The sequence below is a fragment of the Protomyctophum bolini genome, assembly GCF_963924005.1.
Source record: "Protomyctophum bolini genome assembly, chromosome: 11".
NCBI classification, from domain to species: domain Eukaryota; kingdom Metazoa; phylum Chordata; class Actinopteri; order Myctophiformes; family Myctophidae; genus Protomyctophum; species Protomyctophum bolini.
Window position 1 is genome coordinate 11,752,605 of NC_137872.1, and position 27,325 is coordinate 11,779,929.

Below are 27,325 nucleotides of genomic sequence, written 5' to 3' on the forward strand. Positions count from 1 at the left end.
CTCATTACTTTCTTTATCGTGTGTTGACTGTATTCACAGGGTCTTTTTTTGGGAGGGGGGGGGGGTTCGTATTTCTTCCACACACGCGCGCACGCGCACACACACACACACACACACACACACACACACACACACACACACACACACACACACACACACACACACACACACACACACACACACACGGGGGACGACACATTTCTTCTATTACCTTGCACCACGTTGCTCCGAGGCAAGTGATCCAAAATGTTTACTGTCATTGGGGGCTCTCATCCAACACAAAGGCTGCATGGGGCGTCCCATCTGAAACCACTCAGTGATGATGCAGCCATAATTAATATTTCCTCCACAGACTAAATTCCTGCTAAATGATTTATCGAAACGTCCTCTATACCCCAATGTGAACACGGTGTCTGTGCATGTGCATGAGCATGAGCATGTGCGACGCGTGCATGTGCGTTTGGTGTGTGCGTGGAGTGGTGGGTAGGTGCTGACTAATACCTTGGAGCGGATTAGGATGCATTAGCAGGTTCTGCACAGTAATGACATTCCTGGGACTGTGTCTGTTTTCACCCTCGTTTCTTGTAGACGTGGTTGAGAGCAGCCAGAAACACCCCAGTCAGCAGGTTGGTTCCCCCGGCAGGCCTCAGCTCTTTCAGCACCTCTTCAACACCTCTTGTCTTCATGCTGTTGCCGTCCGTCCACAGTCCACTCCTCGCCTCGTCCTTGCTTTGTTTCTCCTCGGCTAAATTGGTGGAACGAGCTGAAAAGTGGAAACAGAATTTGAGCATTAGGGAGAGGGAGAGAGAGATACATTGATATCGTGGAATGTATTTATTATGAACTAATAACGGCAATGAAATATACAACAAGATAGAAGTAATACTGGAATGTAATGACATAAAGATATATAAGAAGAATGCATAGAAGTGGGTTGGGACATTAAAATGATAAAGTTAAGTAAGGTATACACTACTGTATACTTATACAAACAGTAGTTTTCAACCAGTGGTCTGAGGACCACCAGTGGTCCTTGAGGGGGTTCCAGGTGGTCCTCAGTTAAACTTAAATGATGGAGAGTTGGTAACCAAATGGGCCCTTATAGATCTTTAACTCTTGAGAGCGTACTGTGAAAGGAAACCAGCTGGACCCTTGCAGCTCTCAAGAGTTGAATTATTGTTAAACATGCTGTAACTTACTTTACACAAGTCTACACAATTAGATCAATGTTTGCCTGTTATGTCTCCTATATTGTCTGTTCTGAGAGGCTAATGGCTGTATTTTGCGTGTCTTAAGTACCAGGTCTTATTACTTAACTTAAGACCTGGAGGCGTGGTCAATGCTCTTTGGCCACTCAGAATAGCCAGGTCTTAAGTTAAGTAATAAGACCTGGTACTTAAGACACACAAAATACAGCCCCATATGTCATCAAATGGTGGTCCGTGTGGCTTAAATGAAGAATAAAGAATGGACCTTGACATTAAAAGGGTTGAGAACCATTCCCCTACCAAGGAATAAGGAAGTGGTGGTTTCATTGTTCTGTGTTTTGTTGTTTTTGTTTTGGTTCTTTGGTTATTTTGTTTTGTCAAAAGACAGACCTTTGTATTCATCACTTCATCACAATATTGTATTTCTTTCTTTTCAGTGCAAAACCAATAAAGATAATTGTTAAAAAAGAAAAACCACAGCCCAAAAAGTATGCCCCTTCTCTCTCTGACCCGGTCAGTGACCCATAGGTCCCCGTAGAGAGCATGGGTTTTCAACCGGTGTATTGCAGTTGGTCCCTGGCCAATGGCCATGCCTCAAATGCGTGGCTTTTGAACATTATACGTCATGTGGCAGCCACGTCTAATGGATTTTTAATGTTCATTTAGAGCACTTGAATCGTTCACCCACCAAGTCTATGGACTTTGAGGATATTACAATTTTTTGTTCAGAGCACTTTAGAGCCAGCCAAGTCTATGGACTTTAATGTTTGTTTAGAGCACTTATGACGTAAATCGTTTGCCAGCCATGTCGATGTTCTTTTCATGTGGCCGATATAAATACAGTGGGCGGTGGGCCCTGCACTGTTATGGAGCATAACGGCCCATGACGTCATGTTTAAACAACAAGACAAAAATAGGGGGCACGGTGGCAGTCGGTATAGTACTGTCGCCTCACAGCTAGAAGGTCCTGGAAATAAATGTAATAACCCATGCTGGCACAAACATGTCGGTCTAAAAGTGTATTGATACCTGGCAACCAGTGCTGTCCATGGTAAACAAAATCATGCTGTTAAAGTGACGGTACACATATTAACCAGTTAACAGTTTTTTTTATATTATTTTATTGGTAAAAAGGTCAATTTCCTTCTGTCTGTTAGAAAAGTACTGTATTTAAAGTACTGTATTTGAAGGCCCTAGTAAAAGATACTGGTTCTGTTCAGAATGACTTTCCACAAAATAATAATAATACATTCTCGATAGTGGGCTCGATAAGAACCCGGCTCGATAAGCCTGATCGATAAGGTGCTCATTATCACTAAAAAGTAACAAGCTCCATCCCTAGTCAGGTAGGTCTATGATGATGGACCCACCCGACACAATATGTGGTCCCCAGGTTGCTCTTAGTCAGGATGGTGGTCCCTGGGCCTGTTGAAAACCCCAGCTGATTCAAAAACATCAAGTACAACTATCTGTGTACATTAATGCAAGTAACATTCTATTCGTGAATTCCTTGTTTTTGTCAATGTCCATTTCAGGTCTCCGACAGGCGCAGGGAAAAAGCTCTTTCTTAGCAGTGACTGTACAATGACTGTAGTGTGTTGGATCAATTCCTGCATGCCAGAGGCTGCAAGTTCTATTAGTATTGTGTTCCACACTGAGGCTCTTCAGTGGGAACACAGAGGTTGTTTTGGGTCTGCGCGGCCAGGCCAGGTGGTCATATATCACAACACATGGAAATAGATGGAAACAGGTTCAGGAAAATAGGAGAAAGCAGAGGGGGAGATGACAAGAAAGTATAGGGAAGAGAAGAGGGGATAGATTCCTGTTCTGCTCTGCTTACAGATGTCGTGGATCGTAACGTAAAACCTCTCCCGTGTTTTGACATTACAAGAATAATGGAATGTGTTTCATCCTGTCCGAAAAGCCATCCGATTATATTAAGCCTCTTCCTAGACATAAATACAGGGTCCAGAGGCATTACTTTCTCATCATGCGTACAGCTGCATTTCAAACCACCTCTCAGTCCTACCTGGGATATGAAGACATGAGCTTAAATGACCCAAGAACAACAACAACATAATTAATTCATCCTTTAGGCAAACACACTCGGCTTACACAGTCTCCGCCATGCACCCTCTGAGTCTGTAAGGAGTAAAAAAAACGTATAGGACAGAATGTGTGCAACCGCCAAGACGGCTTGGCAGCAGAGACGTACAGAAAAATCAAATACTTTCACACGATATCCAATGTGTTGCTACAATTAACTAATAGGCTTATATAATTAGGTCCACAGCTGCTGTTCTGTCAGCTCGTTATGGATGGCTTGAAGTTAACAATAGAGCACAGACAGGCAGACAGAAGCGGAGCTGTCATCCAACTTTGCCGTCTACAATATTTGGACGAGTCAACGGAAGTTGGAGGGGGGGCATGCAGCAGGGGGACTGAGGGAGGGGGCGGTAGGGGGACTGAGGGGGCTGGAAGACTTGCAAGGCGAGAATGGCAAATCCATATCCATCCATCGACAGCGTCAACAATGTGTTCTGGGTACTAACTACGTACATTTACTCAAGTACACTACTTAAGTGTACTTCTTTTGATACTTTATGCTTCTACTCCACTACTTCTCGATGGCAAATATAGCACTTTTCACTCCACCCAACCCAATGATGTGACCGCTTTAGTTACTACAGTATAGTATAGTATAGCTAGCTTTGCAGAATTCAGATTTCGCCGAACCCTGTATTTCATACTTTGGCTGTCGAAACAGATCTACAAGATCACAAGTTGTTGCATTGCGACCTGTACTTTATTGGTTTATTTGGACGGGGCAGAGCATTGATTGATTGATTGAAGTATTTATTAACAGTTTGCAGAACTACAGTACATTTCAAGCACGACTCAATACAAAAACTGTTAACTGTGAGTTGACGACACCATAAAGCATTACACTTGTTTACAAGAGGGTCCACCGTTTTCAATTCATCATAACATTCAGAGACGTACAAATATTAATGAAAATTACAAAACTGAAATAACATTGTGTGCTTGTGGATCTGCTATTCTTTTACCGTTTTTAACAGTTTGACAATTCAAGTCAAGTAAAAGTAGCCTACAGACCTTGCCGTATTTATTCTGCATTGCGGTGTTGCTATTTTTAACGAAATAAAACGCCTCCCACCGCTGATCGTCAACAATGTGTTCTGCTGTGAGTGTGAGTTTGCCCCGCGCTGACCCTGACTGACCGCGGGAAAGAAAGACTACTGAAGTGCCGAACAACAGAGAGCTGTCTATGCTGCAACTTCTCAACACGGACGGATGTGGAAGTAATGTATTCATCGTCTCAGACAATGTGCACTTGTGTCATGTTTGGTCACCACTTTTGGCCCGCACTTCAACTTCCCTAGCTGGAAATGTATTCTTTATTCATTTGGGGAAATATTCCTTCCTGACTCTGTCACACATTTGATGTGTCTCGGTTTGTTTGTTGATGGTCATCATAGTCGCTATAGAAACAATCCGCCGGTCCTGTGAGCATGCAGGCGTTGGGCTTTGATGATATCAAATATCTCACCTCAGACACCATGCTATACACACAAGAAGTAGCTTTTTTTCCCCCCTTGAACAACACCTCGACACTTTCAACACCAACACAGGCCAGACAGTGCAGTAATCTTTCGGCTATCTGTTCATCAAGTGGCGATAATGTCTGACCCCTCTGTGATATGGTTTCTGTGGTTTTCTCTGTTGTGTTGTTGTTTAAGGAGCTAGCATCTTGTTTGTATGGTCTATATAATGATGGATGATAGCTGGAGAATGCGTGTGTTCATGGTTTTTGGTTTTCGTGCCATAGTTTTGCACGGTGCGGTTTAACTGTTGGAGTCATGTTACAGTACAAAGACGATTGCTGCATAATTTCTGCCAAGACATCTGTATGGGTGACGTTCGTGAGCTGTTGCTTGCCAGCGATGTGAAATTCATAGGCAGGAATTGAGGTACGTATACCCTGCCAAACCATGAGCGTCAATATAACTAATAGCTACCCCTCTCACCGTCCTATGACAGTGAGAGGTTGTGTGTCGTACAAGCTCCCAAAATGGCAGATCTACAAGTTCACAAAGTTACATTGGCACTCAGGATTGTACAATGAATGTACCTTTCTGTTAACCTCACAGTTTCCAGTCTCTCTCCGGGTAACCTTCTCACCCCTCTGTCTGTTTTCATATCCCCCAACCCCACCCCAGCCACCTACTTCCAAACACAGGAAACCTATGTTGGAAAAGCAGCTTGTGTGTCGGCCCCACTTTAAAGTAAGAGTATTAGGAAGGAAAATAAACACGGGGCAGAGAAAGTCGCGGTGGAACAAAGTGAAACAAAATTAGCGTGGCTGCATTGCCCACATTCTGGCTGATGTCCATGTTGATACGGAGGCTTATGCCCGGGCTCAGAAGGACCCTATCGTTTGAAAGCAGCCACCTCCGATGCTATCTCAGCACTATTAGGCTGCCAGGATTACGATTGTTGTTTTGATTACGGCAGGCAGGGTGTAAGGCAGCCCGCCTGAATTTCCTATTCCTCGCTGGGTAATCGCCTACTAGGCCCACAGAGATTAGTGTATGTGCCCACCAGGGCGGTGTTGATTCATGCCGGACACGGACACACACACACACACACACACACACACACACACACACACACACACACACACACACACACACACACACACACACACACACACACACACACACACACACACACACACACACACACACACACACACACACACACACACACACACACACACACACACACACACACACACACACACACACACACACACACACACACACACACACACACACACACACACACACACACACACACACACACACACACACACACACACACACACACACACACACACACACACACACACACACACACACACACACACACACACACACACACACACACACACACACACACACACACACACACACACACACACACACACACACACACACACACTTTAGGTTGTTGTTTCTTTCCCTTCCCAGCTCCCCTGCTTTTTGCAGCTTTTCTGGCTTTACACTTCCAGGCCTTCTATCTCAGTAATCCTGGTTTGCAGCTGAGAGAATGGTTTATCTGACAAAAAGGAAAGCAATGAAGATTTGTAGTGGTGCCCGAAGGGGAAACGACTGCTCTGCTCTGCATTGAACCAGCAGTGGCTTGCTCAGAGTGAGCACACAGGGAAATGACACGCAGTAGAGAGACACGTGTATGACATATTAATGCTACACACACAGCATGTAATAACAGACACATGAATGCTATACAGTAATAACAGACACACATTCATGTCCAGGTCAGGATGAGGCTGACTCTCTTCAGTAATCTCATGCTGGGCATAGAATCCACTGAAAAAAGCAGTTCTACAAACCTGCTTTTAATCGAGCCTCGACCTCCCAATTTCAGGGCAGACAGATCAGTCTAACCACCAGGCCACTGAGCTGGTAGAGATCTAGATTCAGACACATTATGCAATCTCATTTCCAAATTTGAGCAAGAATCACGCAGCAATAGTTGGCTGTCCAATTAATTTGAGTTACTCTTATGTTTTTGCTCCAAAAGAGACATAGGTGTACTGTAAATCAAGCACTTTGATGTTGTCTGTTTAAAGCCACAGTAGTTGGCTCCAGGTGCCACATTTTTAATGGTTCAGCAACGACAAACTAAAGACATATATTTTCAGTGAAAAAATGAGAATCGTGTGAGAATCTTGATCACCATTATATCTTGTGGAAGAAAACCGAGATTCATAGTTGAGCAAGAATCGTGCAGCACTAATCGGTATATGGACACATTCACGGCCATCTTAAAACCCTGTGTGGATCCATTTGTAACTCTTCCACCATGGACCCCATTTGGTTCCATGTGTAGCGTGAGGTATAGGAGGGGACCAGATAAATGGTAAATGGTGCATTTATATAGCGCCATTACATAGATTGTGCATTACATTCACCCATTCATACACCGATTGTGGCAGAAGCCATGCAAGGTACCAACCAGCACATCGGGAGCAATTTGGGGTTCAGTGTCTTGCCCAAGGACACTTCGACATATAGACAGGAGGAGCCGGGTTTCGAACCGCCGACCCATGGATCATTGGACGACCTGCTCTACCTCCTGAGCCACACTCGCACAGATCAAAAAGTAGTGTCAGGATAATAAATAATAAGCATGTGTTTTGAAATTGTGATCCTCTCTCACAAGTGTTGCATTGTGGGCTGGCACACGGCGTCAGGTGCGAGCGCTGATTACATAAAGGTGTGCAAAGGTGTGCACCTTTAATCACACATCAAAGACTCATCGTTGTCACGGAGAGGGGCGGTCTCACCCACCCCATCCCGTGCACATCAAAGAAAAACTTCTCTCGCACTCACGCACGAGCACGCACACACACACACACACACACACACATACATACACAAACACGTGCACTGACAGGCATCAGCGCACAATCCAAGAGGCTATATGTATCAACGGTGCGAGAATCTTTCGACGAGGTAAAGTGATATCACAGCTCAGGACGCGCGAGTGCCGAGATGAAAGCCACGAGAGATTTTCCCAACAAGTCTTAACGGCTTTGTTCTAAAAAGTTCCTCCACCGGTGGTGATTTATCTGTTGGAATGTGGAGGGAATCACAGCCTGCATATTAAACAGCGTGGCTGGGGGGGGGAGGGGGGGTTCTCGAGGACAGACATGTTTGGGGGGGTAGGAGGGGTTTAAGGGCATTAAATGTTCCTGTAAAGTTGCTGTGGGGACAGGCGGTGCCGTGTTCCACGGCCGTGTCCACATGTTGACAGCTTTACGCCTGTGGTCCTGCACTTTAACGGCTGCCTTGGATAAACCCAAAGCCACCTACTCTACCCTGCAGAGTTATTATACAGCCCCGTATAGACCTGGAGGAAAGCCCGGCCCAGAGGCCTAAAAAAAACCCTATACCTTATTAACGCTCAACGCTCAGTGTTTTGACAGAGATGTCCTGACATGATTATTTTTGTTTCTCGTCCGAGATGCAGATATCTGAATGTATATTGGTTTGGTCAATACTGAAGTATCGCTCGGGTACCAGTACATTATGGGTACAGGCTTTAATTTCCAACACACCAAAGGTCCGACAGTCATTAGACCGACAACCGTCCCCAAACCCTAACCTAACCGCAAGCACGACGCAACGCATGTCGGGAGCGACGGGTGATTTCCACATGTCGGACCTTCGGTGTGTCGGATAAGCGTGCGCGTTATAAGAATACATAAAAATATTCCATAAATAAATTGTTCTGCAGCCACAATTTCGTAAAACAACACATTTAACTTCCACTTAAAATCTAAACATTCAAAATAATGGTTTAGTGTAAAATTAGCTTATCATCACATATGATGTGTCATGCATCATATCAGATTTAGACTTGTGTACTCCCAGGCGGATGCCAGATTTTAGAGGCATTCTTTTCGTTTGTTAATCAAAAAGGTTTTGGACATATAAGGTTTCCACCCGACAGCAACGAACTGCTAAACGAACGTGTTGAACGTCAACAGGTGTTCCAATGGCCGAGCCAAACCCTCGGAGGGCTGACAACAGGACCTCAGATGGTCACACTGGTTAAGTTCATTGACCTCTTGACCTCGCCGGGTCCTCTAACCCCAGTTAAAAAACCCACAGAGCCTCTCTTTCTTAAGTCCGCCTGTCAGGTCTTAATCACAGAGGAGGAGACACCACACCCCCCCCCCACACACACACACACACACACACGCCTGAGAACAGGCAATGACTAAATCGGTTGTTCTAAAAGTTTCTTTTTTATCTTCGAAGAACCCCCGATTTGGTATAAATCAGGTCACGGACCCCCCATTAACTCAGAGTGTACAACTAGAGCCTGGCGTCAAGAGTCCAAAACTCAGTATGGTTCATTCTGTACGCTCTCAGAGAGCTACAGACTGGTACGGGCCCCCATTTGGTCCCTAACTATTAACAATGTATAGCTAGGGAGTGCGGGGACCCCCTGGAATCCCCTTAAGGACCCCAGGTGGTTCCGAGGGCCCCACTTTTAGAAGCGCTGGACTATAAACACATCAACAAAATGTGCAATATGAGCAAGTTGATGCGGTGGTATAGGGGGTTATTCTGGTCCTGTATAAATACACATGATGAACTATATCCAAACAGATATTTACCTATACTGTATATGCCAGCTAGAGAGCAATTTCCCATCAAATGTTACTGTGAGCTTGGCGCTCTCTCTCTCCCTCTCTCTCTGTAGTCATCCACCAAACCCACTTCCTGTGTCCATTACTCCCGATCTGTCCACGCCATCGTCCCACTTTGGCGCGGGTCCCGGGGGAGAGAGAGAGGACAGTGCAGTGGCCAGATCCAAACCCCCAGCATCGGGGCTTTGATGACAGTGTCAAGTGTTTATAAGTATAGCCCCGTCGTATTTGCAACGGTCTTCGCTTGGACTGTGGAATAGTGAGGCCATTCTGCAGCCCGCAGGTGTTAATTTTACACATGTGTGAAGTAGTCCCTTTTAAAAACCTGAACCGTGAAGCGGTGGATCGGAAAGTAAAGCACACACCGACCGAAAGACAAATATACAAGTGCAAAGAGCCAGTGTTTGAATAGGCCAGCTGATATTATACAGGATGTATACTGTACATATATATATATATATACAGCTGCCGTGTATGGACGGCTACTTATAGTTGGAAGAGATATGAGCTTTGCTCCTACAGGAGTCGGTAGTCGGTGAGGCTGCAGCTTCTAAACTGCATAATGCTGTTTTTGAATAGCCAAACTATAAATGCATAAAGTGGCTAAAATGATTGCGATGCTGTATTAATACATTTTGCTGGGGATCCCCTGGAACCCCCACAAGGACCCCTGGCGGTCCCCCGGACCCTGCTTTGAGCACCACTGCTCTAGGCTACATTGTTATGAAAAAGGTTTGTGTATGAATTATTGTTTAATGTTTAGCCGGTGTCTTGAGGCGACGTTAACACAATAACGCCACGTAGCACGGACCAATAATGAAACGCGTTTTTTATAAAAGTCAGCGTATAGTCATTTTTAATTGGAGTTTCTTTGACTATGGCATGCAAATATCACGACCTTCAAGAAACAAGTGGTCCACGTTGACAAAGTGCCATGGCTGCCGTCCGCCTCGCCTGGATCAATTAAAATGCTTTTAAGTTGCGGTGCTCCAAAAGCCTTCCCTAAGACGCATAATAATAACCTCATTACTGGATACTAGGGATGCTCGGGCATTGTGTTTTTATTTCTTTGTTATTTTTTTTATTTTTTTTTCTTGGTTATGATTTCCTCAGATGACTCCGAAAAGGTGCACGGAGGTGTGCAAGGAATTGCACGGCTGAAGGTGACTTGGCAACGCTCGCCACGATGACTCTCTGAAGGTGACTTGGCAACGCTCGCCACGATGACTCTCTGAAGGTGACTTGGCAACGCTCGCCACGATGACTCTCTGAAGGTGACTTGGCAACGCTCGCCACGATGAGTCTCTGAAGGTGACTTGGCAACGCTCGCCACGATGAGTCTCTGAAGGTGACTTGGCAACGCTCGCCACGATGACTCTCTGAAGGTGACTTGGCAACGCTCGCCACGATGAGTCTCTGAAGGTGACTTGGCAACGCTCGCCACGATGACTCTCTGAAGGTGACTTGGCAACGCTCGCCACGATGACTCTCTGAAGGTGACTTGGCAACGCTCGCCACGATGACTCTCTCGCCTAAGCTCACTTGGCGGTGACTCTCATGGCTCAAGTCACCTTCCGCCTGAAAACGAGTGCACTCTTTCAATCTGACTCGTCTTACATTTTGTTGCTGTCCGGAGGAAACCTCATAACTCCATTTTTGAGGTGTTCCATAAATCAGTGCTATTGAACACCCGTCTGTGTGTTGTTTAGAAAATATTGGTAAAGTCTTATTATATATATATTATATGGAAAGTAGTAAAAAATGCATAACTTAACTCCATCGGACCCTCAAATTGTCTGCTGATATTCTGTATATGCATGTATACCGTATATATGTATCGAATCGATTGCACAATGGTGCCGTGTGGAAAATACTGAGAAAAGCAGATGTACAATCTCAGAACGTGTTAAGCTTGTGCTTTTGCTACTGTACCTTCACTTTTTGTAATCGTTCATGAATGGCAAAAAATTTAAAAAAGGGGTTTGAAATAATGGTGATGATTGATTTGAATCCACTCTGTATCGCCCAGCCCTATACTGCACAGAGCCAGTGTGAAATCAGGCTGAACTAACGGGAACATGGGCAGATCATTTGTCTTTCAGACTTCCCATTTCAACACTCTTCTTCTCTCCCTCCGTCCCTCGTTTCATGAGAGATTGTTTCTTAACCCATTCTGAACGGGAACCCATTTTGGTGTTGGCATCATGTTATGCTTTAGCTATTGAAAAATAGCAGATCTACAAGCTCATAGCGCGCCACCGAGTGGCGCGCTACGAGCTTGTAGGTCTGCTATTTTTGAAAAATCGAAGAACGACTGACATTTTTGGAATCTGATCTCAGGTCAGAATGGGTTGATCAGACCAGTGTGTGTCCAGTGGAAACCTCGTATGAATCTGATCTCAGGTCAGAATGGGTTAAAGGGTCAGTTCCACAGTGAGTGGAGTTCAAAAGCATGCTGTCTGGTGGGGTATATCTGTACAGCGTTGGGACAAAGTAGGCTACTCAAATGTTTTACTTAGATACAAGTATCAATAACACAATGTAGAAAATACTCCCGTTTACAAAATACAGGTACAAGATGCGATGTGAGCTTGCTATTTTCAAATAGCTATACTATACTATACTATACTATACTATATACTACACTACACTACACTACACTACACTACACTACACTACACTATACTATACTATACTATACTATACTATACTATACTATACTATACATACTATGGGGCTGAAGTCATTAACCCATTCTGAACGGGAACCCATTTTGGTGTTAGCATCATGTTATGCTTTAGCTATTGAAAAATAGCAGATCTACAAGCTCATAGCGCGCCACCGAGTGGCGCGCTACGAGCTTGTAGGTCTGCTATTTTTGAAAAATCGAAGAACGACTGACATTTTTAGAATCTGATCTCAGGTCAGAATGGGTTAATCAGACCAGTGTGTGTCTGTCCAGTGGAAACCTCGTATAGAATCTGATCTCAGGTCAGAATGGGTTAATGTATGCTTTGTAATAATAAAGTAACTAGTACTAACGTTTTCAAATAATTGCAGTGGTGTAAAAAGTACAATATTTGCCTTGCAGAAGTATAAAAAAGTACAGTAAGTACCGGTAAGTCAAAGAAGTATGAAGTTTGGAAAAATGGAAATACTCAAGTAAAAGTAAAAGTACCTCAAAGTTGTACTCAAGTACAGTACTTGAGTAAATGTACTACGTTACTATCACCACTGGATCATGACAGATTAGCACCAGTGGTTCTTTAATGGGTTGCCGTTTCTTCATTGAGCCTTGTGAAAACGTTCTTCCTCCCCCTGGAGGGTGTCATAATGGTACATTCTGTCCTCCGCACCCAGCAGTGGTTCATTCATGACTCCGTAGGATGAATGGAGTGATATAAGCACATGAATTAGACTCCCCCCTCCTGTAAATTTAGACCATAAATAACGGCAATAAAACAATGAAATTGTCAAAGTAGACGAGCCAAAGGGGGTGCACCGGAAAGCACTTACAGTAGAGCTTCCATTCATGATAGAATGTGTTGAGTGAAAGACACCTTTATGTGGGTCAACTTTGCTCGGCGGAACTTTTCCCATTATTTGTTAGCGTTAGACTAAACGATTCCACATTGTTCTCCTCGTGAACAAAGTGCAAAGTGTACCTCTCCGTAACAACGTGAAACCTTTTTTTCGCACACCAAACATTCCCTGGGTATTGCCATGTGAGGAGAGAAGAGCATGGCTTCTTTCACAGAACAGAACAGAATGGACTGGTGTTTGCATGGTATCAGTCCAGAGAGCTCAGATATTTGAGTATAAATAGCGTGAAAAGAGGGGCTGTGCCAGACAGGAATGTCGTGCTCAAGGGCATCTGTTGGACAGTGCCCAGCATGCACGCCATGATGGGTGATAACATTAGCTGGAGAGCTGCCAAAAAGGCAGGGGATGGGGGGGGGGGGTTAGTAAGAGAAAGCAGGGAAAGAAAGAGGGGGGGGGGAGGGAGTCAAAAGACAGACAGAAAGACAGACAGACAGACAGACAAGTCCAATTCATACTTTGTCGTAACACGTTGCTGTGCGCTGGAGCATAAATTAGGCATTGGACAGACAGACAGTGCAAACAGACTAAAACCATCTTGTGTCTCACATTTTTCTTTGTTTTTTGTACACTCTCAGAGTTACCAGAGGTTGAGAACCATTGATTCTAAGCCCTAAGGTATACACAGTCGCCGAGTGACGCCGTCATAATAATGACAAAGTGGGGGGGAGGGGGGGGGGGGGGGGGTTCGAGGTGATAAGAATGGCGGTAGTGTGTGGGGAAATGGGTCGGTGGTGTAATGTAATTGAAAACACCCAAGAGGAAGAAGAGATTAAAAAAGAAAATAGAGGAGAGGGGAAGAAAGAGGGAACAGGAGTAGACTAAAGTGAATCTGATTGTCTGGAGGAGGTTGGGGGAGGTGGGGGGGGCAAGAGGAAAGGGACAGGAGAGGTGAGAGAAACAGAAGATGGGGGAGCCAGATCTCACGCTTCCCGCCAGAGTGATATTCTGCCTCCATAGCAATCGATCGTATTTCTGGGAAGTACGCCACGGTCTCACGATATCTCAGGAGGACGTGCTGCTATACGCACAAAGACTCTCGTTGCCTCATACGTTCTTGTTTTTCCCTTTATATTTCTCCATTTCCCTCTGTGATGCGTCACTTTCTCTTCTCCCCCCCCCCTCTCTCTGGGTTCAGCTCTCTCACTCTGACTGTACTAGACAGGGAGATTTTTTCCCAACGTGATGAAGTGCAGAGGCAACTGGCAGCTATTCTGAGTAGCCATCACCTGCATATCAAAGACATGAAAAGGGCCGCTCAGTCGCTCAGGAATGGCATCTGAACAAATGACCTGCCGGACAAGCTTTCAACAGCTCCTTCTCACTTCTCCACAAGAAACCCGACATCCAGGGAGCTGAGGGGAGAGACTCTGTAATGCCCCGGCATCCAGGGAGCTGAGGGGAGAGACTCTGCAATGCCCCGACATCCAGGGAGCTGAGGGGAGAGACTCTGCAATGCCCCGGCATCCAGGGAGCTGAGGGGAGAGACTCTGCAATGCCCCGACATCCAGGGAGCTGAGGGGAGAGACTCTGCAATGCCCCGACATCCAGGGAGCCGAGGGGAGAGACTCTGCAATGCCCCGACATCCAGGGAGCTGAGGGGAGAGACTCTGCAATGCCCCGACATCCAGGGAGCTGAGGGTAGAAACTCTGCAATGCCCCGACATCCAGGGAGCTGAGGGGAGAGACTCTGCAATGCCCCGACATCCAGGGAGCTGAGGGGAGAGACTCTGCAATGCCCCGACATCCAGGGAGCTGAGGGGAGAGACTCTGCAATGCCCCGGCATGAGCGGCATCTTGAAAAGATGTTGTGCCAGGTCCAGGGACTACGGTAAAGATGTTGTGCCAGGGACTACGGTAAAGTCCAGAGTGTGTGCAACGTTTGGGGTTTATTATTTTTACCCAAACAAATCCTCCACCAACAGTTACAGTGCAGAATAAATAGTGAAGGCCTTAAATAACAAATCAAAATAAGACTTTACCAAAATATCAAAAATGAAACTACTACTTGACAGCAAACTAAACGAATGAAAACAACCTAGGAGCTTAAGATACCGTTTGGGCCCTGGCAGCTCTTTCCTAGGTGCTTACAGCGTGTTGCTCCAAGCCCAACTTACACTGACCCTCTTATAGGGAGTGGATCCATTCCTACCACATGGCACGACATCAATTGACAATCATTAATTAACCCAGCTACACATTCGCATAGCCTATGACTGACCTAAACCTTCAAAGGATGTTGTACAACATAATATAAGTTACATTTTCTCATTATATTCAACAGACCATTACAATATTGCTCTCTAATACAGACAGACAACACAACACTCTTCTACAATACTTACTTGGCACCCTCCAATCTAGAGAGGCGTGCCAGCACTGATGAGGTGAGGTGACCAATCAATACTTCAAACATTAACATGCATTGGGAAGAAATACCAACACTTCCACACAGTCAGCCGGCCGTTAAATGGAAGCTGCTGTGTAGTTACTAGTTAGAAGTGTACATTGTCCTCAGTGTACAACTGCCCAATGTGAATAGGGCACAGGCTGCCCTGTGACAATTAACTACCATTTTGTAAAGAGTTGTCAACATGTTTTGGAAATAACGTTGAGCCTGTAGATCGGCTAATATAACATATTAGCTTAACTGTTACTCGACATTTTGCTGAGGACCTCCTAAACGTGTGCGTGTGTTTGGGGGGGTCCACACTGGGTGCATGCATGCATAGCAGGTGTTTATGCACAGGAGAGCACAATGGAGTGTGCACGTGTGCTGTGTCTCCGTGTAGAACAAGCACCAGTATCTCATATCCACCCCCCCCCACAGTCACCTCACTGCCTTGTTTGTCCCACCAGGGGCTGCTGTCAGTCACTTGCACAGTTGACCCTGTTATTTCCCAGAGGTCAGAGGTCAGTGAGGATTGTGGGGTAGCGGTGAAGGGAGGAGCCGGAGCGGCAGGACCTCGTCACCACGCTGATGACACGGAGACAATGGCGCTGTGACCTCATTCCATGGGAGCTTTCTGCACACAAGGAGACTTGCTGATTCAATTACTTGTTAAAGTTAATAGTGGTTCTCAAAGTGCTGGTGCTGGGAGGGACTCCCCCCTAGCGGCCCCCCAGGTAAATGATTGATTGTTAACTTAGTAATCACATTGAACTGTAACTCTGAGTGTACAAATGCAACCAAATGGACCCATAACTGGCATAATATGCTGAAGGGGTGCGGTCATTTCATCACCTCTGTGGTGAGGAGAATGCGACCGCAGAGCGGAGTCACTGTCGGCCACATTCCAGGACGTCTGCGTGTGAATCACAATGCTGCTGACACCCTGCAAGTCCTCCTGGCAGCGGAGCTACCGAAGGTTGAAAAGACAATAAAACTAAAGGAGAAGTCGTGTTTAGATAGTGAGTAATGCCCGCCCGCTCTGGGAGACTGCTATTTGTCAAATACATTTTAATACTCTCTCTTTCTGTCACACACGCGCGCGCACACACACACACACACACACACACACACACACACACACACACAAAACAGACCCAGTCCCCAAAAGCGTAATTTGCACATTTGTCTCAATTATAAGCACATATGATTTTTCCACATTTGCTTTCCACATCAGTTGTGATTCATGTGAACTAAAACATGATTTTCCAAATGTGCTTTTCCTGTGGTCAGTCACAATTGATTTGACTTAAATCACATGGGCTTTTAACGTGTGGCCTATCATCACGTGTGCTTATCACATGTGAATTGGACTTCTTCACATGTTAAACAGTGCGTGTTGGTGTTGGGGGGCAACGACAACGCTTGACAGCAGAGAATTCTGGGGCTCTGTCTTGTCACAGTGAGATTTGTTTCACATGGCAACACAAAGGCAGCGCTGGCTGCATACAGGCCTCCAGCACAAAACAAGCGCACACTCTTGCTGGGAGAGACAAACACGCACACACACGCATGCACACACACACACACACACACACACACACACACACACACGCACAATGGTATCTCTGTCACACCAGTGGGCCTGTAGAAGTTTTCTTTTTATCATTTTCATCACGTGAGATCACAGCCCAGAATAGAAAATCCCAGATCTTCAGAAACCGCCCCTATCTGGCATCATATTGTGCATGCTGTTTGTTGTTTTTCTTGTCGCCCTTCCAGCTCAGATGTTTTCTTGTTTTCCATCTGCTGAATGCGTCCCTTGATGAGAGGAATATGAAGAAAAAGGAGCGAATGGCCAACTCGAACGGACGAGTGAGGGAAACGGACAGACAAAGAGGGCATGTTTGTAAAGAGGATATGTTTGTCGAGTTCCGCCCTCTCGTGCTATTAGTGCGACAGCAAGGTCAGGGGGGCCATATTTTACGAGTCAGCATTCAACAGCGCTCTGACCTGCACACCAAACAGGTGTTCCTCGCCATGGTGTGTCCATCAGTCTGTCTCTGCCTTCAAAGTCATTAAGCACTCTCCTTCAATCTCTCCATCGTTTAGCTCCTCTGGGCTCCCTCCATTATGATGCTTATCTCTCTTTAGAACGGCTACAATCTCCACAAAGCCACAAGTGAGCCCACTGATGTTAGATCCTATCTACAAAGTCCCAGCCAGCACCCTGATCTATACTTAAGGAGAAAATCCACCATGACAAAGAATGTGCGTGCGTAATGCCGACAGTTGTAGACCCGATCCATTGACGTCCATGTATGTTTAACCCTTTCTGGATCAGAGCCCACTTGAAGAAAAATAAATTAATCTGTGTTAAAGGACCACTTCACCACTTTTCAACTTATCTTCATATAATTGGTCACTTCATGATAAAATACCATAATTTTTTTCTACAAAGTCTGTATCTCATAGGAGGGCTGTGGGCAGTTCAGAAACCCGTCCACCAATGACATCATTGTTAGACAGATTATTTTTAACAAGATTTAAAAAATAATATATATAGAGATTTTTATTATCATGAGAACGATGGCTTCCATTATCGTATTGCAACTTTTCAGGAATAGAAAGCCTGCCATTTCTATAGATGGTATGCGCGTGACATCATCATCAAACCAGGAAGTTATGCAGGAACGCCTACTGAGTGCCACAAATTTACTTTCTGGCCTTGACAGCTCATACATCTAAACAGAAAAGTCCAATATGATTGCATTAAACGACATTAAACTCACTTTGCCACTCACTTTGCCACTCGATTTGCCATTCACTTTATCCATGCGCATACCCTCTATTTAGTCTATTAGCTTGGATTCCCCATTTCATTTTCCCCAGTTCATTTTTATATTCATAGTCCTCACACACGGCTCCGGGTGAGATAATGTCCATATCAAAGAAAGGTGATGCTTGCCTGCAGCGAAAACAGGTGTGCTAAACCATGGAGTGGATCTATATTTTGGGTGTAAAGGATTTCTTTCCAAACTTCCCACATTAGTAGGCTATAGATAGTATAGATATAGATAGTTTAGATTAAGGCATTCTACTGACATACAGCAAGCTTTGGTCCTGTGCAATTCTGCATCCGAGTAGACTTGAGAAAGAGTGGCCCTCTGCAAAATTCAGACAAAAACAATAGTAAATCAGACTATATACTAACGTGGGAAGTTTGGAAATTTGCTTTTTAGCTTATAGTGAATCGAGGCCCTATGAGTTAAATGCAGGGCCTCTACGTGACTTCTCCGTCCACGGGACCAGGCCTTGCCATCCTGTAGTGCAAACCACAGCATGGCACACTATACCCACCAGACAGTGCAGTGCATGCCACCCATACTTAAAGCCTGGCATCCACACCAACCAGACACCCTTATGCCTCGCCAGCGCTCCAATGTGGAGCGTTTGAGTCTGGGGAGAAAAAAGGAATTGGGACAAAACTTAAGGGGGAAAACGGAGTGCATAAAGGGGATATATAGAAAGAAGAGAATGTAGCTTTTCTCGTCGGCAATTCATGTATTTGATTTCATATCTTTGTGTGTTGTTATCGCATGGTGGAGAGTGACAGACAGAGAGAGAGAGAGAGAGAGAGAGAGAGAGGGATGGTGTGGACATGAGAGAGAGAGAGATACTGTAGAATAGATAGGGATGGTGTGGACATGAGAGAGAGAGATACTGTAGAATAGATAGAGAGAGATAGGGATGGTGTGGACATGCCCGCTGCATGTTGGCCTATCAGTCTTCTGCATCGCCGCTCCAACAGCTCTCTCTCTCTCACCCAACCCAAGTAGGAGGCGGCTTCCCACTGAACCCAGACCGCAGCTGGGTCTTCAAACACACACACACACACACACACACACACACACACACACACACACACACACACACACACACACACACACACACACACACACACACACACACACACACACACACACACACACACACACACACACACACACACACACACACACACACACACACACACACACACACACACACACACACACACACACACACGCCCTCTTATTTAACTTCCGTGATGCTTATACCTTTATAAGCCCAGGTAAAATCCACCTCTCCTCACCTGTCAGAGCAGCACAAGCATCTGTATTGTTCGATGTCATGACATGACGATATAGCGCCTTCACAGGCCACCCAATTCCAAGAAAATAAAAAGCTGGCCTTTGTCTCATTAAATAGCATGCCTTACAGTACGGTATAGTCTCTGCTTCTCACTCCTCACTCTCTATCACGTGTCATCAGTACTTTCTCACCTTCACTTCACTGCTGTTATCAGACTAGGCTCAACTCACTGCCGCCCCCCCCCCCCCACCACCACCTCTCTCTCTCTCTCCAGTCTAAACCAAGCATTACCTCATCCATCTCTCCCATCACCTCTCCATGTCTCGCAGCCTCTAAATAGGCAGCATTGTTGTGGTGCCATTGTTGCTGGCAGTAGAAGGTCCCCATGAAGACGGTGGCATCATCAAATTAACACAACGAATGCACTGACATTTCCCCGTCGCTGTATCGTTTACCACCTTGTGCAAACACATCCGCCCTGTCTCTCTTTGCCACCCCCCCCCCCACCCCAATATGCTACACACTCTCACACAGACACACACACACACACACACACACACACAGACACACACACACACGGCGAAGCCTTCAGCATTGGAGGTCTCGGATGAACGCGTAGGTGAAATGAAACACTTATATGCCACTGGCACAGGAGCAACAAAAGGCCCTATACACACAGGCTGTGTTGTGTCCCAGGACAGTAAGGTAGTTATCTGTGCCACAGTGGGAACATAAAGCAGTCAACAGATGAATGCTATCTTTATATCTGCTGCACCAGAGGTGATCTGAAACACTGCCACTGGACGTCACCGAGCCCCCTGCGCTGAAACACACCCTTTGAACTCTACTGACGGAACCAACAGAATCAGGCCAGCTCTTTGATAACAAGGAGGGGGGGGGGGGGGAGGAAAACCCGAGCTCTAAAAAGGAAGCATTATTTGGTTCCGGCTCCATTAAAAAAATGTTTAATTTCGAGAACGATGGTGGGGTGTGTGGGGGGGGGGATAAAAACACTGAGTGGAGTTTTTCTTTTTACAAGTCAACGGAAAGAAGGTTTTCACCAGCTTGGAATTATGTGTTCTTTGGGCTTAGCAAAAATAAATTGGGGGGGGAATAGATTTAGTATATAGTATATATAAATACATCTTTCTCCGTGTCAGCACTGTAAACACTGTGCCCGCATCTCATTCAGCGGGTGCTATTTTTCAGATTCCATCTTTTGTTGTTCCCTTCCCACATTTCTGAGCTAATATAGGTTAATTCTCTTAGATAAACATAATTATACCGTGCCAGCGCCGGCTTCTCTAAAGTAATCCTAAATTGGGAAAGTGTGGTCTTATCCTTTGTTTAATCAAAGAACCTTACGCCATAATGAAGTCCCTTGTTAGAGACGTCTGGGCTCGAGGGGATCTATCGGCCGCAAGTTGTGTTTATTTTACCCCAACTTCCTGTTTTCCTGTGACACATCATCTAGCGGTTCTCGCTCACATCCTGGCCGCGGGACTGCAGGTAAAACCAAACCATTACATCTCTGGCTGCCTCAGAGCCCCCAGAGGGGCAGAGCCCCCAGAGGGGCAGAGCCCCCAGAGGGGAGCCCCTCAGAGCCCCCAGAGGGGAGCCCCTCAGAGCCCCCAGAGGGGAGCCCCTCAGAGCCCCCAGAGGCCTTTAGGGGCCAACGCTAAACAGCAGTATTTACTCACGTACTGTATACCCCAGTACAATGTTGAGGTACTTTTAATTTACTTGAGCACTTTTCCATATTTCAATACTTCACTCCACACTCTTGAACCGCAAGGTAACCAATTAAAGCCCTATATATTATTTACTTTCAAAATTATAATTTTAAGTCGGAACCGTCTGACAGACACACGGGGTCTCCATATTCGTGAACTACAGACGAACGAGGACGTACAAAGTCTTGTGCACGTTTATTGTAAGATTTGTAATAATGTTTGTACCTTAGTATCTAAATTGTATAAGGACTTTTACTTAACAGAGTAATTCTACATTGTCGTATTGCTACTTAAAATCCGCTGCCTCAGGCCTTTAGAGGTGAATGGTAAACAATGGCTGGCAGTGGGAGTGAATGAGTGTTAATTACTAAAATCACTCACTAATGACTGTTTCACTTGTGTGGATCTTTTTTTAATGGGATTTACCAGTCACACTGTGCAACAGCACAATCAGTTCTTAACCACGCGGACCCAGGCAGCCTCCCTATTCTATTTTCGGCAAAGAGATGTTTGGTGCATAGAGTGAAATACTAGAAGATCTTAGTGTAGAGCCCTGGGGGACTCCGGTCAGCTAATTATATAGTTTAAGTGGTTAATGGGAGTTTGAATGATTACAGTTGACAGCGCTGCACACAGAGGCAAAACCCCACTGCTGTGTTTACATGTGGCATGGCTTGATCTCATTAGAGGGTTGATAATAACGGCGCAGGCGGGTGGAAGTGGAAACCTCCTATGTCCGTCAGTTCCTTTTTTGTCGTTCCAAAAGCATAGTGATCTATAGTGAGATTTGTGCGAGGCTTCTACCTGACGGCAATGATTTAAAAAAATGAACATTATAAAAGTTGAATTGGGGAGATACATACGTTTCGGTCTGGTCTCTACCGGGGCCACGTACAGTATTGCAGAACACACAAGCCAATGAAGCCATTTTACATTTGGCAAAACACAACACACAACCACGTGTCAGAAGACAAATGAGCAACTTACAAACTTTGTAATGTATCAAAAGTAAATAATCCAACTGCCTTCTAAAATGTTATATCTGTTATATTTCACAAATGCTTGTTTTATGGCATATGGCCATACGCTAACGATAAAGCAAATAGTACAGGGCGGTAGCCTAATTCTCCATTAAACGAACTTCAAAGTTCTTCTTGCCCTATTACTTTGAATGGTGTGCTCATTCTTGATTGTGGTGTGTGCGTGCGTGCGTGCGTGCGTGCGTGCGTGCGTGCGTGCGTGCGTGCGTGCGTGCGTGTGTGTAGAAGCTGTTTTTAGCAACATATTGTAGTAGTATTTTGGCCCTAAGTGTTTGATGTTTTTTTTTTTTTGTAAATGACAAAAACTGAAAAGCAGTAAAGTGCTTGGGTCAGATGTTAAGCCGGTTCAGCTGCAGGAAGGATTAGTACATTATTGATGTGGCGTACAGTATGCTCGCTTACATTCTGAGTCACTGGGGCGCCCCAGTATAGTATGACATTCTTAATATTTTGACAACAGTGTAACAGTTTTTTTTTTTCTCACAGTAAGGCAGGTTTTTCATGGCATGGCGCCGAAGGGGCCAGCCATCTACAACAGGAATAGTCTGTATATGAATTCCCACTGTATGTTCTGCACTGTACTCAATGAGTACAGTACTCATATACCGCAGAGTTTCCACTGTATGTTCTGCACTGTACTCCTCATATACCGCAGTGTTTCCACTGTATGTTCTGCACTGTACTCCTCATATACCGCAGTGTTTCCACTGTATGTTCTGCACTGTACTCCTCATATACCGCAGTGTTTCCACTGTATGTTCTCATTGTTCTGCACTGTACTCCTCATATACCGCAGTGTTTCCACTGTATGTTCTCATTGTTCTGCACTGTACTCCTCATATACCGCAGTGTTTCCACTGTATGTTCTCATTGTTCTGCACTGTACTCCTCATATACCGCAGTGTTTCCACTGTATGTTCTGCACTGTACTCCTCATATACCGCAGTGTTTCCACTGTATGTTCTGCACTGTACTCAATGAGTACAGTACTCATATACCGCAGAGTTTCCACTGTATGTTCTGCACTGTACTCTTATACTGCAGTGTTTCCACTGTACTGTATGTTCTGCACTGTACTCTTATACTGCAGTGTTTCCACTGTACTGTATGTTCTGCACTGTACTCTTATACTGCAGTGTTTCCACTGTACTGTATGTTCTGCACTGTACTCATATACTGCAGTGTTTCAACTGTACTGTATACGTTCTGCACTGTACTCATATACCCCAGTGTTTCCACTGTATGTTCTGTACTGTACTGTACTCATACCACTTGTTTCCCAAACAAACACATTTGTAAACACTTTGTTTTCCATGTACATGTACACTCCATGTACACTCATTTGTACTGCACTCAGCATATTACCCCCCACTCCCTCCTGCACCCAACGGTGACAAAAGATGTCTCACTGGATCCATTTTTACGGGTCGAGAGTAAATATCCCTTTAGGGTGCGGTCACACCGAACTTTGATTCTACCTATGAGGGCAATGCTTTTCAACAGGAACAGAGTGTGGTGCTGTACGGTACGGTACGGTACTGTACAAGCCCTCCTCCCTGGCCTGGGTGTGTCTATGTGTCTGTGTGTTAGGCTGTGCAACACTTGGTGGAGAACAAAGGCTATATATTTTCGTGCTCGGACACAGGGACACACATTGCCGTCTATAGGAGTGGTTGCACCACTCAAAAAAGGAATCAACAGTCAGTGCAGGCAGGTGACAAGAAATTATAATGCTGGCCAAAAACAACGTTTCAAAAATAGGAAACGAACACTTAAAGCTAAACTTTAGAAAACAACAAACAGGAACTTAAAGGACCACTTCATCACTTTTCAACCTATCTTCATATAATAGGTCCTCACTAATAATCATGATAAAATGGCACGATTTTTTCTACTCAGTCTGTGTCTCATAGGAGGGCCGTGGGCAGTTTAGAAACCCTCTTCCATGGACATCATCATTAGGCAGATAATTTTTTTTAACAACAAAAATGTTTAGATTTTCATTATCGTGAGAACGATGGCTTCCATTTTTGCATTGCAACTTTTCAGGACTAGAAAGCCTGCAGTTTTTATTAGCTTGGAAGACGGTTTCTGAACTGCCCACAGCCTATAAGACACAGAGTAGAAAAAATTGCGCAAGAGAAGATTATTAGTGAGGACCTATTATATGAAGATAGGTTGAAAAGTGAAGTGGTCCTTTAAGAATACTGCTAACAGGCATGCCTCCTTCAATGAGGCCCTGGCAGCTATCCCTGATGTTCTTCCTTGCTAGCCTCAAGTCAAACTGAACCTTCCTCACCTGCAGCATGCCTGCTCTTAAACAGGTGGGACAAACCATCCTCTAATCAGTAAGTGGGGGCCTATGAGTAATCGTACACATTACTTACTATTGATCATAAAGGTATTTACAAACATATTCAACTATTTCCTCTGCGCCAATTCATTAACAGAATATGAAATAAGACCAAACACAATACAACATGGTGGAGGAATACACCTCCTCATCTACAGTGCTTGGCACCCTCCACTCTAGAGAGGATTGCCAGCACTGATGAGGTGAGGTACGATTCAACTATACACGGTGACAATAAACACACATTTAAAACCCTTTCAGTCCTTGTGTGATTACGCATGCAAGTTCATGCACACACATCTGTACTGTATATACACCACAAGCATTTCCATCAGGATAGGAGACAATTATTTTAACGCTAAGCAGCACACCTGGTGACTGCAACTTTCAACTCTATTTTAGTGATTCGTGAAATTGTGAAAACCAGGCCAATTTGGTACTAGTGAAAGAATGCTCGTGGGACGCCCAGCTTGAAACTGGGACAATCCCTGCCAACCCCGGGACGTCTGATCACCGTGGCGCAGAGCTTAAGTGTTTAACTCTCTCTTACACAGAAGACGATGGAGGTTCATCCGTGGAGAAAGGTTGAGCTGCTGTTGTAACACTGACAATAGAGAGCTGTTTACAGTGCTCGGAGCTACAATGACAGAGCCACAGGCGGCTGGAGTCACAGGATTCACCCAGGACTTATCACTGCCACCCCCGCCCCCCCATCACGGAGCTGGGGATTACAGGGGTCAGACCCAGCAGACCCCCTGCCACTCAGCACGTGCATTAAAGCTCAAATATACACTCCCGAGCGCCGTAGAGTCCAATGGCTGCATGCTCACTGCTCCTATAGTTGTTATAGGATGGGTATAAAATGCAGAGGACGAATTTCACATAATGTGACAAAAAACACCCCCAAAAGGAGTGGGGACTAGCTATTCTATCTATTATGACTGCCACCCATTACGGAGCTGGGGATTACAGGGGTCAGACCCAGCAGACCTCCTGCCACTCAGCACGTGCATTAAAGCTCAGCACATATACGCTTGCGCACATAATCCTAAAGAGCCCCATACAGTAGTGGACCCCCATGGCCACTATATCCCTGCATGCCTCTTCTCTCTCATCTACCACCTATTGTCTGTTATACACTCCAAAACACGTCTATTACTGTGAAGCCCGCGCATGCCTCTTCTCTCTCATCTACCACCTATTGTCTGTTATACACTCCAAAACACGTCTGTTACTGTGAAGCCCGCACAATGGGAGCGGGCTTTAGTGGAGAAAGAACCGAAGATGCTTTTTGATCGGAGACTGGTTTTATTTCGTTGAACAATATGAGGATTTGAGAGCGTGCCTGGAGAGGAGTCAAAGAGTGGTGTGTGTGTGTATGCGTGCGTGCTCATTAAGTGCACTATAAGTGGGGGGTTTAGAATTCACACCGCAGTGGAAAGGAAGGCGCACATCAGCTGTTTGCAAATTAACCCTCTGCCCTCTACAGTATAAATATATAAATATGACCTGTCAGCGTTTGACGTTTGCCAGCTGCCTACATTGAATCCATGCAGTCATTGCAAAGGCTCGGGGTGAAGCCTGGGACAAAATCTTTATATTTCTCAACAGGTGAACAACCCCTATATACAACCCCGGGTGGAAACGTGCTGTACGGCAGGTATAGGCCTACTAAACAATCTAGAGATGGATGACAATGCATATCAATGCTGTCGGGCAGAAACCGAAAACGTCTCCATACAGTATTTCAACTTTTGATGGGGTTTATTTTGTAAATCAATGCCCTACTTCATCATACAACAGTGTTACACAAAGGTAGTCTAATCTACATGCTTGTAGGTCGGCTATTATCACTATTTTAAAATGGATGAATGGATTTGGACATACAAGGTTTCTAGCCGACGATGTGCCTTCTCTTCTCATGGGTATAAGGTCATAAAGAGAGGGAAGGGAAACGGGTGAATTCCTGGATGCTGAGCACATGTTGTCCTTTTGGGTCTGCAGAGAGCAGAGCTCAGGAGTCAGTCGGGGGGAAACCTTTTTTTGTGTGAACATGGTTGGTTCACAGTGATTTACACCTTTAGCTGTGCAGGACAACTAGTGTGTCATTTAAAATAGCAGGTGTTCAAATAGTGCTTGTATAGCTCAAGAGAGAGAAAGAGAGAGAGAGAGAGAGGACATAGAGACATGGCAACTTTGAAAGAAAGAAAGAAAGAAAGAAAGAAAGAAAGAAAGAAAGAAAGAAAGAAAGAAAGAAAGAAAGAAAGAAAGAAAGAAGAGGGAGTTAGGGAGCAGAAGGAATAAACCTGAATTAAACTGCTAAACGATATAACCACACTGGCATGTGGGTCATTAAGTTTCCTTGGCAGTGTTGGCTTTGTGTTTGATCCCGTGACAATAAGTCCACCATACAGGCAGCACTGGTAGCACTTATCCTGTTTCTGTTATTAGCCTCAGTGAAAGTCATGTCACAGATATTCAGGTCAGACATAGAAAACCACAGAATATACTGTAACCCCAAGCAGGGGTTACAGTGGCGAACTCTCCCTGTGTGTGTGTGTGTGTGTGTGTGTGTGTGTGTGTGTGTGTGTGTGTGTGT